The sequence below is a fragment of the Schistocerca serialis genome, chromosome 3 (assembly GCF_023864345.2).
Source record: "Schistocerca serialis cubense isolate TAMUIC-IGC-003099 chromosome 3, iqSchSeri2.2, whole genome shotgun sequence".
Taxonomy (NCBI): Eukaryota; Metazoa; Arthropoda; class Insecta; order Orthoptera; family Acrididae; genus Schistocerca; species Schistocerca serialis.
Genome location: NC_064640.1, coordinates 117156328 through 117168954, shown reverse-complemented (window position 1 = coordinate 117168954; position 12627 = coordinate 117156328). Strand labels below are relative to the sequence as shown.

At 44.8% G+C, this 12627-nt stretch overlaps 1 pseudogene; it reads left to right on the top strand.

Moving 5' to 3' along the window:
• Nucleotides 1-417: 417 nt before the first annotated feature.
• On the top strand, nt 418-535 carry LOC126472310 (5S ribosomal RNA; annotated as a pseudogene).
• Nucleotides 536-12627: the final 12092 nt, after the last annotated feature.

Sequence of the window (12627 nt, the reverse complement as noted above, 5' to 3'; positions counted from 1 at the left end):
TTTCATCGAACAATTGTTACTTTTAACGATTCTGAACAAGGCGCTGCACAATAATTTTTACGCTACTATACAGAAAATACGGTAGGATAGCACAGTTGAGCTGACAAGTCACAGAAATAACTTCCTTGATCCTTATTTTGTGGTACGGTTTTTTTTCAGTTTTTACGTTGTGCTCAGCTTTGCATCACTGTTTCTAAAGTCTTTCGCTGTTCAAGGGGCAGAATCTTCTCCTTCCTCGTATCGATACTGCGCTTGAACATGAACTCAAATAAAAAGCTCAGAAAATGGTTTTCACCACCTGCATGTCACCGAACGTATTTGGCTTTATGTCCAATCAGACTAGTGAATGAAAGGATGAACCTTACAGAATAAAAAGTAACTATACTGTGAAATATAAACAAATTAATAAACAAAATAGCCAATGGCCTTGCCACAGTGGTAACACCGGTTGCCGTCAGATCACCGAAGTTAAGCGTTGTCGGGCTGGGCTAGCACTTGGATGGGTGACCATCCGGTCTGCCGAGAGCTGTTGGCAAGCGGACCCTTATGAGGCAGACTGAGGAGCTACTTGATTGAGAAGTACCGGCTCCGAAACGCAGTTTATTCGAGTGTATGCGTTTCTGTACATTCATGAAAACAAAATCTGATGCTGGTTAACACTCAGGGTTACTCCATCCGATGTGTTGTAACGTTCTTGCATCCTCCTTGGCATGTTCTGCACAAGGATGTCGAGACGTCCTTAATCAGTCCTTTCGCACTCTTTGAAGGCGGCTTTCCTCAGCCCAGCGAGTGTGAGAAAAGGGGTTTCTGCTACGACGCACTGCTGCATGTTTCAGTTCTACACCTACATATCTACATCTACGTATATGCTCCGCTAGCCACCAAGCGGTGTGTGGCGGAGGGCACAATTCGCGCCAAAGTCATATTTCCCCCCGTCTGTTCCACTCGCGGATCGCGCGAGGGAAAAACGAGTGTCTGAACGCCTTAGCACGAGCTCTAATTTCCCTTATCTTTGAATGGTGATCACTGCGCGATTTGAAAGTTGGTGGTAATAATATATGCTCTACATCCACGGCGAAGGTCGGATTTCGGAATTTAGTGAGCAGCCCCTTCCGCTTAGCGCGCCGTCTATCTGCAAGTGTGTCCCACTTCAAACTTTCGATGAGGTTTGTAACGCTCTCGCCATGGCTAAATGTACCTGTCACGAATCTTGCCGCTCTCGCCATGGCTAAATGAACCTGTCACGAATCTTGCCGCTCTTCTTTGAACCTTCTCAACCTCTTGAATCAGACACAAAAGGTAAGGGTCCCATACAGACGAACACTACTCTAAGACTGGACGAACTAACGTATAGTAAGCTATTTCCTTTGTTGAAGGACTGCATCGCTTCAGGATTCTACCAATAAACCGCAATCTAGAGTTCGCGTTGCCCGTTACTTGTGTAATCTGATAATTCCATTTGAGGTCACTTCGAACAGTCACACCCAGATACTTGACGGATGTTGCCGCTTCCAAAGACTGGGCATTTATTTTGTACTCGTACATTAAAGGGGATTTTCGCCTTGTTATACGCAGCAGGTTACACTTATTAATATTGAGAGATAACTGCCAGTCATTACACCACGCATTTCTTTTCTGCAAAAGCTCGTTGATTTGTCCACAACTTTCGTGTGATACTACTTTCCTGTAGACTATAGCATCATCGGCAAACAGTCTAACGTCGCTGTCAATGCCATCAACCAGATCTTTTATGTAAATCGTAAAAAGCAGCTGAACTATTACACTGCCCTGGGGCACACATGAAGTTACGCTTGTGTGTGTTGAAGTCACCCCGTTCAGGACGACATACTGCTCCCTGTCTGTTAGAAAACTATCTATCCAACCGCATATGTCATCGGGTGAAACAAAGTCTGTTACCTAGCCTAGCATACTTAATCGGATTCACGTCAGCAGATACCGTAGACCACTCCACTCAGCTGATTTCTGGCTATAGGGGGTAGCTGTCAACGCGGTAGGCGTGGTGTGTTCTTGCATTATAGTCTTGCAAGATGAACCAATCATCCGAATGTTTTATGCAGGCTCGTACAATAAATTGGAGAATCTTGTGTCGGACTTCACCGCCGATAGATACGAGGGACGTCTGACGTCGTTACGTAATACTGGTCCAAAATACCCTGGCTGACGAAGAACCTGAAGGAATTAGAAGGCATGGTCTGATGTTACTGTAACTTCCTGAACACACACACACACGCACACAAGCACACACGCACACAAGCACACAAGCACACACGCACACACCCCCACACACACACACACACTCACATTGGGTATGTAAATGACTGAAAATGCAATTATTTGTGACTGGTAGGCCGGGTGCCAGAGTGCAATAGTGTTGTTCGTGTTTAGTATTTTCACCGCCTCTGATAGGATATATAAGGGGCCTGAACAACGTCAGATTTTGAGTCATCACCGTCAAAGATACATAGATGTTAATTACGCGTGTGAGACACGCTTATCAGCGTTGGCAGAGTTTGAAAGGGATGTAATAGCTGTTGTCCAATTGGTCGGCCGGTCGAACTGTGCAATATCCAGATTTGTGGGGCATTCGGGTGTGACAGTGTCCCAGTGCTGGACCGCTAGGGAACTTCAGGGCGATAATTTTTGTCATAAAGATCACCACGTCTGTCCACCATATGGGAGAATGGCCGCACTGTGCACCAGTAACGTAATAACTACTTTAAATCTGCAGGTGCTATCCGAAAACCTCCTGTAACATTCTGTATCATCCCACACCATTGATTGGGGACAAGCAGCAGTCGAGCTATGGGACTGCCGTTGTAAGCGTAGACTGCAGTTAACACCACCACACGAACGGCTGTGTCTGGAGTGGTGTCGTGGCTGGGAAACATGAACTACTGATGAATGACGTCGCACTGTGTTCAGCGATGAATCGTAGATTTTGCGATACCTCGGATGACGACCGTCGCCCGAGTGTGGCGGTGACCAGTTGAGAGGTCCCAGTCATCCAATATTTTGGACAGACCCAGCGGAGTTACTCCTGACGTCATGGTGTGGAGAGCCATTGCGTATGACTTTGGTCAGAGCTAGTAGCGGTTGAGGTAACTCTGACGGCACGACGGTATATTACGGATATCCAGCGTCGTCTTATGTAAGTTCTCATGCCACATTATCGTCGTGCCATTTTTCAACAGGACAACGCTCGTCAACACCTGGCACGTATCCCCATGAACTGTCTGCGTGATTGAGTTGGGTTGATTTGGCGGAAGAGACCAAACAACGAGGTCATCGGTATCATCGGATTCAGGAAGGGGAAGGAAGTCGGCCGTGCCCTTTCAAAAGGAACCATCCCAGCATTTGCATAAATCGATTAGGAAAATCACGGAAAACCAAATCAGGAAGGCCAGACGCTGGATTGAACCGCCGTCCTTCCGAATGCGAATCCAGTATGCTAACCACTGCGCCACCTCGCTCGGTTTTTGCTTGATGTTGAGTTATTCCTTTGGCCAGTGAGATCCAGAGACCTGCCTCCTATAAAACATCGCTGAAATACATGATACACCTCTCAAACCGTAAAGTTACACTGAGTTTTCACCTACCCTTCTAGGTGCTCTACTTTTTTTGTCAGGCTGTGTATTACTGACGCACTCCTTGCTGAACACGTGGCACCACATACCTATGTCCACATTGGTACGTGGTCACTTCCGCACTGTCGCCAGACGTCAGTGAAGAGAACCCAATTCCATTGACCTACGTTTCATTCCATGTGTTCCCCTGCCCGCCATCTTAGCGCACCACGGTGCTGGAGGTCGGTATTTCTATTTTGTAATTGTCGCCTGGAGAACGCTTTGACAGCGTGGAGACGGTTTCACGCTGGCAGGGTCGACAAAGCCATCACAGTTGCGTATTTCCGTTACATTCTTATTGGGAAGGGGAGCGGGGTAGAAGTGGTGGCGTAACCTAAGAGCCTTAACTTACAAGCATTGGTCATAATATAGTAGTGTTTTGCATCCGACTACTAGCAGTTCAGTGTTGTGTACGAGAATTGGGCAGCTTGAGATGGCCGTTCACAGCACGTTGACAGCCGGAACAGTCTACAATAGCCGCATTTGTCACGTTTCCGACTGAAGACACAGCGCTATCTACTGAACTACACTGAGAATGGAGGTTCACATTTACCTCTGACACAGGTGGTTGTACACTGTCTGACCAAAAGTAGCCAGTGACTACCATGTAATGCGGAACCGATCACTACGTGTCTTGGGAGTCGGAGCCGCGAGTATGAAAAGAGATGATCGTACTGTGTTGTCAATAGAGAAGCAGTGACAGCAGAATGGGTCGGTCAGGAGAGGTCAATGACTTCGAACGTGGAATAGTCATTGGATATCAACTAAGTAATAAATCCATCTGGGAAATTTCGTCTGCACCTCGTGGTCTAAAGGGCTAGCGTTGCTGCCTCTGGTTCAAGGGGGTCCGGGTTCGTTTCCCGGCCGGGTTGGGGATTTTCTCTACCCAGGGACTGGATGTTTGTCTTGTCCTCATCATTTCATCATCATTCGTGAACGTGGCGAGATTGGATTGTGTAAAGATTGTGACTTTGTACGGGCACTGATAACTGCGCAATTGAGCGCCCCACAAACAAAACAGGCACATTTCAACATTTCTAAAACTACGCAAGTCGACTGTTGATTATGTGATTGTGAAGTGGAAACTCTAAGGAATAACTACAGCTAAATCATGTATAGACAGATCTCATTTGCTCGCAGAAACGTCGAGTATCGCATGTGGTGGCTGTAAGAAATCGCATGAAATCAGCGGAAGGAGTCACTCGCGAGTTCCAGAGTGCTAACAAATGGTTCAAATGGCTCTAAGCGCTATGGGACTTTACATCTGAGGTCATCAGTCCCCTAGACTTAGAACTACTTAAACCTAACTAACCTAAGGACGTCACACACATGCATGCCCGAGGCAGGATTCGAACCTGCGACCGTAGCGGTCGCGCGGTTCCAGACTGTAGCGCCTAGAACCGTTCGGCCAGCCGGGCCGGCAGAGTGCTACCAGTTATCTACATAGCACAATGACTGTGCGAAGGGAATGAAAAAGAATGGAGAACCATGGTCGATTAGCTTCTCATAAGCCACAAACTTCTTTAGTGAATGCTAAGTGGCGCTTTAGATGACGCCACTGGACAATGCATGACTGGAAACGAGTGATTTGGAGTCATGGATTACGCTATACGCTGTGTCAATCCGAAGTAAGGGTTTGGGTTTGGCGAATTCCTGGAAAACTTTTCCTGCCATCATGTGTACAGTGAAGTACCGAGGAGGCGCTGTTACAGTCTGGGGGTGTTTTTCCCAGTTACTGTATGGTACCCTTACTGCAATTAAGAAAACGCTAAATGCAGAAGGATATGAACACCTTGTAAAAACTTGGGTACTGCGTATATTACAGGAACACTTGAGAGACGATGTTTATTTATACCAACATTACAGTGAGTTCTAGAGGCAATGGTTTGTGCACAATAATATTATTGAAATGGACTGTACCGTCAAGTCTCGACTTCATACTTTTAAGAGGAGTTACAACATCGACTGCGCTCCAGAACCCAGCGTCCAGCGTCGCTACCTTCTTCAGTTTCTGGTGTTGGAGGAAGTATGTGATGCTATTCCTCCAAAGACATTCAGACACTTAATGTAAAGTGTCTCAGCTTGGTCACCATACAGGCGAATGATGGATGCACCCATATTCATTTTCTATTAGGTGTCGGAAACATGTCATATAATAATGTACTTGTCAATTTCCTTTGGTAAAAAGATTATTCATAAGTCGGTTTCCCACAGAAAACGGGAAATGTGCAAGTCATCATAGTTGTACAAGCTGCTTGTGAGCATGTTAATGATTTTGGGCTCGCTTAACTACAAAGTTTTTGGAGATTTCGTTGTAAATTGTTATGCATTGCCTCTCTTAACGTTTTTTCTGCAAATGGGCTTCACAACTAACAATTATATTGTGGAATAAAAAGAGTGGCTGAGATATAATCACTGTCATAAAGGTTGTCTTTGTGACGGCACGTTTATTTTTTAAAGAACAATTTGTCTTCAGAAATAGTCATAAAATCTCATCAAAATATGCGACAAAAATATAATTACTAGCGAAGACACATCCGTGCGATGTTGCAATAATTAAGAACAGAGTACTCCACTGCTTATTGAGGAACATATAACAGGAGCATCAATTCAATGTTTCATTGCTATGGAACAGTTAAATCAACAGCTGGATCACCAAACAAATGGAAAGAGGTAGTTTTTGAGATTTAAGTTCCCAACATTTTCTGCGAATATAGCAGTTCATGAGAATGTAGGTCATCATTTATCCTTATACAGATAATGTTTGCAAATGTACAAATTATTGTAATAAACCTTTAGAGAGAGATGGTATTGTTGTTTAGCGATATGAATAATAATTTCATTTGGTTACACTAAGAATAAATCTTTGATGTGTCTGTTTATTTTATTTGGCTTTAGGCAGTGCTGTCGCCGTGTTACTGGCTTGCAGTCAAATGGTTTTTCCAATGAATAACGCTCAAAAATTTTCCGATGGTAACACCGAAAAAAACGGGAAGCAGTTGTTACGGCAAAACTGTTGGGTCTGATCATTAGTACCTAATTGCGGTACGCCACGAAGACTAAATAGGCCAATAACAAGGTAGCGCGGTGAACAATCTGTCACCTGCCCCGTTTAATCGGTCTCAAAGTTAAAGCGCTGCGTAAGCACACCTAAGAAGATCAGAAACAGGTGAAGCGACTAATGAGATCGACTCGTGAAGTAATGACATCAGCTCCCCAGGCCTTACAAATCGTTCTCAAATATTTGTCAAAATGGAATATTTCACATTAATATCTAATCTTACGTAGGAAGCATTGTTTGTATCTAAGTCAAAGTGTTAGATTGTTGTAACAGAGTTTTGGTCTCGAAGGTACGTGTTTTGCATTAAACATACTATAACTAACATTTAGAAGGAATGCAGAGCCATGAACTGCAAGTCACAGTCGGCCGCGGTTATAGGCACTTCAGTCCGGAACCGCGCGACTGCTACGGTCACAGGTTCGAATCCTACCTCGGGCGTGGATGTGTGTGATGTCCTTAAGTTAGTAAGGTTTAAGTAGTTCTAAGTTCTAGGGGACTGATGACCTCAGATGTTGAGTCCCATAGTGCTCAGAGCCATTTGAACCATTTTTTTGCAAGCCATAGTATAGGAGAAGCACGATTATGCTACCGAAATTGCCAACATTATGTACAAGGGATGCACTAACTTTCTCTCTATGCTTTGTTAGAGAATAATGATCATTTTACGAACTAATTAAGTTATTATCGGTGCGTATAAATTCATTATAAAAGTTGACAGCCTTTTAGCATGATTGCTTCTTCTGTAGCGGACAGAAAACTCTTTGATTACCTAAACGTGAAATGAGGGACTGCCTTCATGTTGTCATTCGTGACAGACGGGAACGGCAATGCCGAATCCTAGCATTAAATACAGAATTTAGGCGTTTTACCTTAATGAGACATATTCAGAAGATCGAAACCTTAAAAACCACGTCCCAAAGCGCAAAGCCCCTGCATAATGCGCTGACGAAACTGAGCGCTGAAGATTAAAATATCATACATGCTTCTCTGATAAAATATGGATCGAAATAAAAGTAGACCATGAATACAGAGTCTCTCTGTCTCTCTCTAAAACGTGTATACTTTGAAACAAGTTCTGCTCATTAAGACACGGGCTTCAGCCTACTATCAGAAGAAAAATTCAAAAACAGAATTATGAAATAACATGACTAAAGGCGTTCGCTTTTTCACAACGATAACGCTAGTATTACATACACGATGACGAATCAGTCTTTTAATCAGGAGTGCTGCGCGCTGCCAGAGGCAAGGGAAAAGCACTGCAAAGCGTTACGGGAGATTGCGAAGACATCCTGAGTGATATCATTCTTTCTCTGTTTCGGCTAATCATCGATTTCGTGCAAAAGAGCCGCCCACTGCCGACGGCGCTCACTCACGCTCCAGACTTTACAGCGTCAGTAGCGGCTATCTTGAATTTTGCTGCGTTGCCAGAAGTAACAGATATCTGTCCATCGTGAAAAACAGCTCTCGGAAGAGCTTACACGAATTTCTGTGCTGTTAGCTATCGGTGTTTATCGACCTTGTAAATCGGGGAGCCGACAAGTGCAATGTGTCCTGACTCGTCGGCCGAGGTCGTGTGCTGTGCACTGCTGATATACTGACCGCAGCAGGAGGGGAGAAATGAAATATAGTTGGTGAGGACAGCTATGGCCATTGGGACTCTTGATATTTCCCAAATAGGGTACCCTGAAATTCGCACTGTAGCTCTCCACCACGCGATGCGTCCTTGTATGTGAAAACCAAATTCTCTATCCCAAAATAAAGTGTGATCTGTCATTTTTGAGAGAACCCCTCATTGACTGCACGACGTGGCAGCACTGAAGAACGGGAAGCATGGTTTAAACTTATCCCGAGACTCCAAAATTCAATTGATTACAAAGTTTTGTAGCCGAAGGTTTTTTTTCCGACTATAAAAGTTTGCGTGTTCGAATCTCACACATTTCAGAGCTGTAATTTGTTAAATTTTTTCCATTGTGAGGTTCTTCAGCACCGCATATGAATTCCTTTCGTGAGAAGTACAGATCAGCTACACCGCAAATTTAGAGAACATTATAACTATAGTAGAATCGTTCATTACAAAGAAAAAAGTGAAAAGATTTGGTTTAATTAACAATAGGTGTTCAAAATGGTTGCCGTAACTAGCGACCGATTACTGGTAGTCATGGCTTCTTGGAGGCATGACCTGAACTCAAACATAGTATCTGTTTGCTTCCTGTCGTAGCCTCAAAATCATTGTTAACGTTAAACATGGACATCCTTTGTTACAAGACTATTTTAACCTTACTGCTTCTTTTTTTAACATCATTTGTGTACACTGAGAGTTGTTCTCTACCCTGGCGCGTTAACACATCACATACTTTGTTAGAAGTTCTCTCGCATGCGATAGACCGTAAGACAACTTCAGAAAGACTACTTCTGTTTTGAAGGGGATTATAACCACTTTGATGAACTCATCCATGCTCTGCACATTAATTACCACCTGAGAATACCCTAATTTTTCTCTCATAGAACACTGGAATCTTTTTGGCAGATGAAATCAGCTTCACCTTTTTTGTTGCAAGGGAACCAAGTTTCACACATTGCCTCGGCTTATCTGTTGTTTCTGACATGAAATGGTGGTCTCATCCATACTATAACGGTTGAGACACATTTAGTGGATTCGTTTTCATATATACATTTGGATGACAATCAAGAGTGCACTCTCATAGTTATTTCTTCACGTAAAATGTGTCATCTCTCTTCTTTTGATACAACTGTGGCCTTAGCTATTACACATGCAATCAAACACTGAATTTCCAGTACCAGATTGTCACTTGCTCAATGTTTAAATTATGGTTGGAATTTTGCAATGTCTTTCATGTTCCGTGCGGTTCTAAGCGCGTCAGTTTGGAACCGCGTGACCGCTACGGTCGCAGGTTCGAATCCTGCCTCGGGCATGGATGTGTGTGATGTCCTTAGGTTAGTTAGGTTTAAGTAGTTCTAAGTTCTAGGGGACTGATTACCTCAGTAGTTAAGTCCCATAGTGCTCAGAGCCATTTGAACCATTTGTCTTTCATGTTAACCGCCTTCAAGAGAACAACAAAAATTGTTTCAAATGGCTCTGAGCACTATGGGACTCAACATCTGAGGTCATCAGTCCCCTAGAACTTAGAACAACTTAAACCTAACTAACCTAAGGACATCACACACATCCATGCCCGAGGCAGGATTCGAACCTGCGACCAGAGCAGTCACGCGGTTCCGGACTGAAATGCCTACAACCGCTTGGCCGCAGCGGCCGGCATCAAAAGGACACACATGTTCGTCTTATTAAATTACGATTATAGTTTTTATTTGTGTAATCGAAAGCTGAACAGTGGCAACATGGTCGCTGCCAGGCTGCCCTCTAGGTAAGGGCGGGGGATGTAAATAACACATAAATTAAAAAGAACTCACTGTCATAAGTAGCGTTAAACTCGACATTTTTTTTGTATCTGTTACTACTGTGCCGATTGCTTCTGTTTGTGTGTGTGCATTTGGGGATATTCGTAATTCAAATTCCTGAGGCTATTTTAAGCACAGCTTGCCTTCTGTCGCATCTGGCTTTGGTTCTGTGTAGAAAATCCTTTTGTTAAAATAGGAACAGTATTAGCAGAACACGCTTCGGTAGCTGTCTTCTCATTTACTCACATCTCTCAGCGTCTGACGTTTTCATATTTACCGACAGCGGCTCATAGTCTGGGTGTCTCACTAGGTTTGAAACGTCAATGGTTAATGGGAAAGGAGGACCTAATTGCAAGACATACGAGTAAACCCGGAAGGCAAAGTAGTGGAGAGCAGCACAGGTGAGGGTAGATATCTTGCTGGCCATTAAAATTACGACACCTGGAAGGATAGCAAATAACAAAATTTTACTTATTGTAAGTATAGTTATTGTAAGTATACAAAGAATGTAGCCTTAAATTTTCAGTAAGTTGGGATATATAAGGTGCGAAAATCAGTACACAGAGTCGCCGTCTATGATAGCGGCAGCGGCTCAAATCCAGCTGGGCATGGAGCGGAGCTGAAATTGGATGATAGATCCGGTTACGTCGTTCCATGCTGCTTCAACTCTACGCCGGAATTAATTAATTATAGTGGCTAGTAAGTTGTAACGTGGGTGTTTCTCGGCAACCCACGACCAGATGTTTTCAGTGGCTGGGCGAACTGCTGACCACGTCATCAGAAGAACACTCTCTGTGCCGAGGTAGGTCAGGACAGCACGTTACGATCCGGGCTTTCGTTATCTTGTTGAAAGATAAAGTCACGGCTACGTCTAAGACAGGGCACAGACACCGGATTTAACAAGTCAGAAATATAACGGCTGCTATCCAGGTACAGGCTGTACGAATCTGAGGTCACAGTGTTATGTACCTAACATGTTCCCCATATCATCACGCCAGGTGCTGTGCCCGTACGACGATGATGAACACAATTTAGACATGCTAGCCCTTGTCAAATCCTCCATTCACTGATCTGTCCATCTTGATGCTCTACGCAGAACCGGGACACATCTAAAAGCCGACTTGGTGCCGCTCTTGAGTCCATGGTTGCTGTTAGCGCATCACTGTCAACACATCTGTCTCTTCTGCCGCGTTAAGAAAGCCCTAACAATGGTCCCCGTGCTGACAAACTATTATGCTGCAGATGCATTATTGCCACATCGAAATAAGTGTCCAAGGAATAGAAAAGCAACTGGAATCACTCAACAGAGGAAAGTCCACTGGACCTTACGGGATACCAATTACATTCTACACAGAGTACGCGAAAGAACTTGTCCCCCTTCTAACAGCCGTGTACCGCAAGTCTCTAGAGGAACGGAAGGTTCCAAATGATTGGAAAAGAGCACAGGTAGTCCCAGTCTTCAAGAAGGGTCGTCGAGCAGATGCGCAAAACTATAGACCTATATCTCTGACGTCGATTTGTTGTAGAATTTTAGAACATGTTTTTTGCTCGAGTATCATGTCGATTTTGGAAACCCAGAATCTACTATGTAGGAATCAACATGGATTCCGGAAACAGCGATCGTGTGAGACCCAACTCGCTTTATTCGTTCATGAGACCCAGAAAATATTAGATACAGGCTCCCAGGTAGATGCTATTTTTCTTGACTTCCGGAAGGCGTTCGATACAGTTCCACACTGTCGCCTGATAAACAAAGTAAGAGCCTACGGAATATCAGACCAGCTGTGTGGCTGGATTGAAGAGTTTTTAGCAAACAGAACACAGCATGTTGTTATCAATGGAGAGACGTCTACAGACGTTAAAGTAACCTCTGGCGTGACACAGGGGGTGTTATGGGACCATTGCTTTTCACAATATACACTCCTGGAAATGGAAAAAAGAACACATTGACACCGGTGTGTCAGACCCACCATACTTGCTCCGGACACTGCGAGAGGGCTGTACAAGCAATGATCACACGCACGGCACAGCGGACACACCAGGAACTGCGGTGTTGGCCGTCGAATGGCGCTAGCTGCGCAGCATTTGTGCACCGCCGCCGTCAGTGTCAGCCAGTTTGCCGTGGCATACGGAGCTCCATCGCAGTCTTTAACACTGGTAGCATGCCGCGACAGCGTGGACGTAACCGTATGTGCAGTTGACGGACTTTGAGCGAGGGCGTATAGTGGGCATGCGGGAGGCCGGGTGGACGTACCGCCGAATTGCTCAACACGTGGGGCGTGAGGTCTCCACAGTACATCGATGTTGTCGCCAGTGGTCGGCGGAAGGTGCACGTGCCCGTCGACCTGGGACCGGACCGCAGCGACGCACGGATGCACGCCAAGACCGTAGGATCCTACACAGTGCCGTAGGGGACCGCACCGCCACTTCCCAGCAAATTAGGGACACTGTTGCTCCTGGGGTATCGGCGAGGACCATTCGCAACCGTCTCCATGAAGCTGG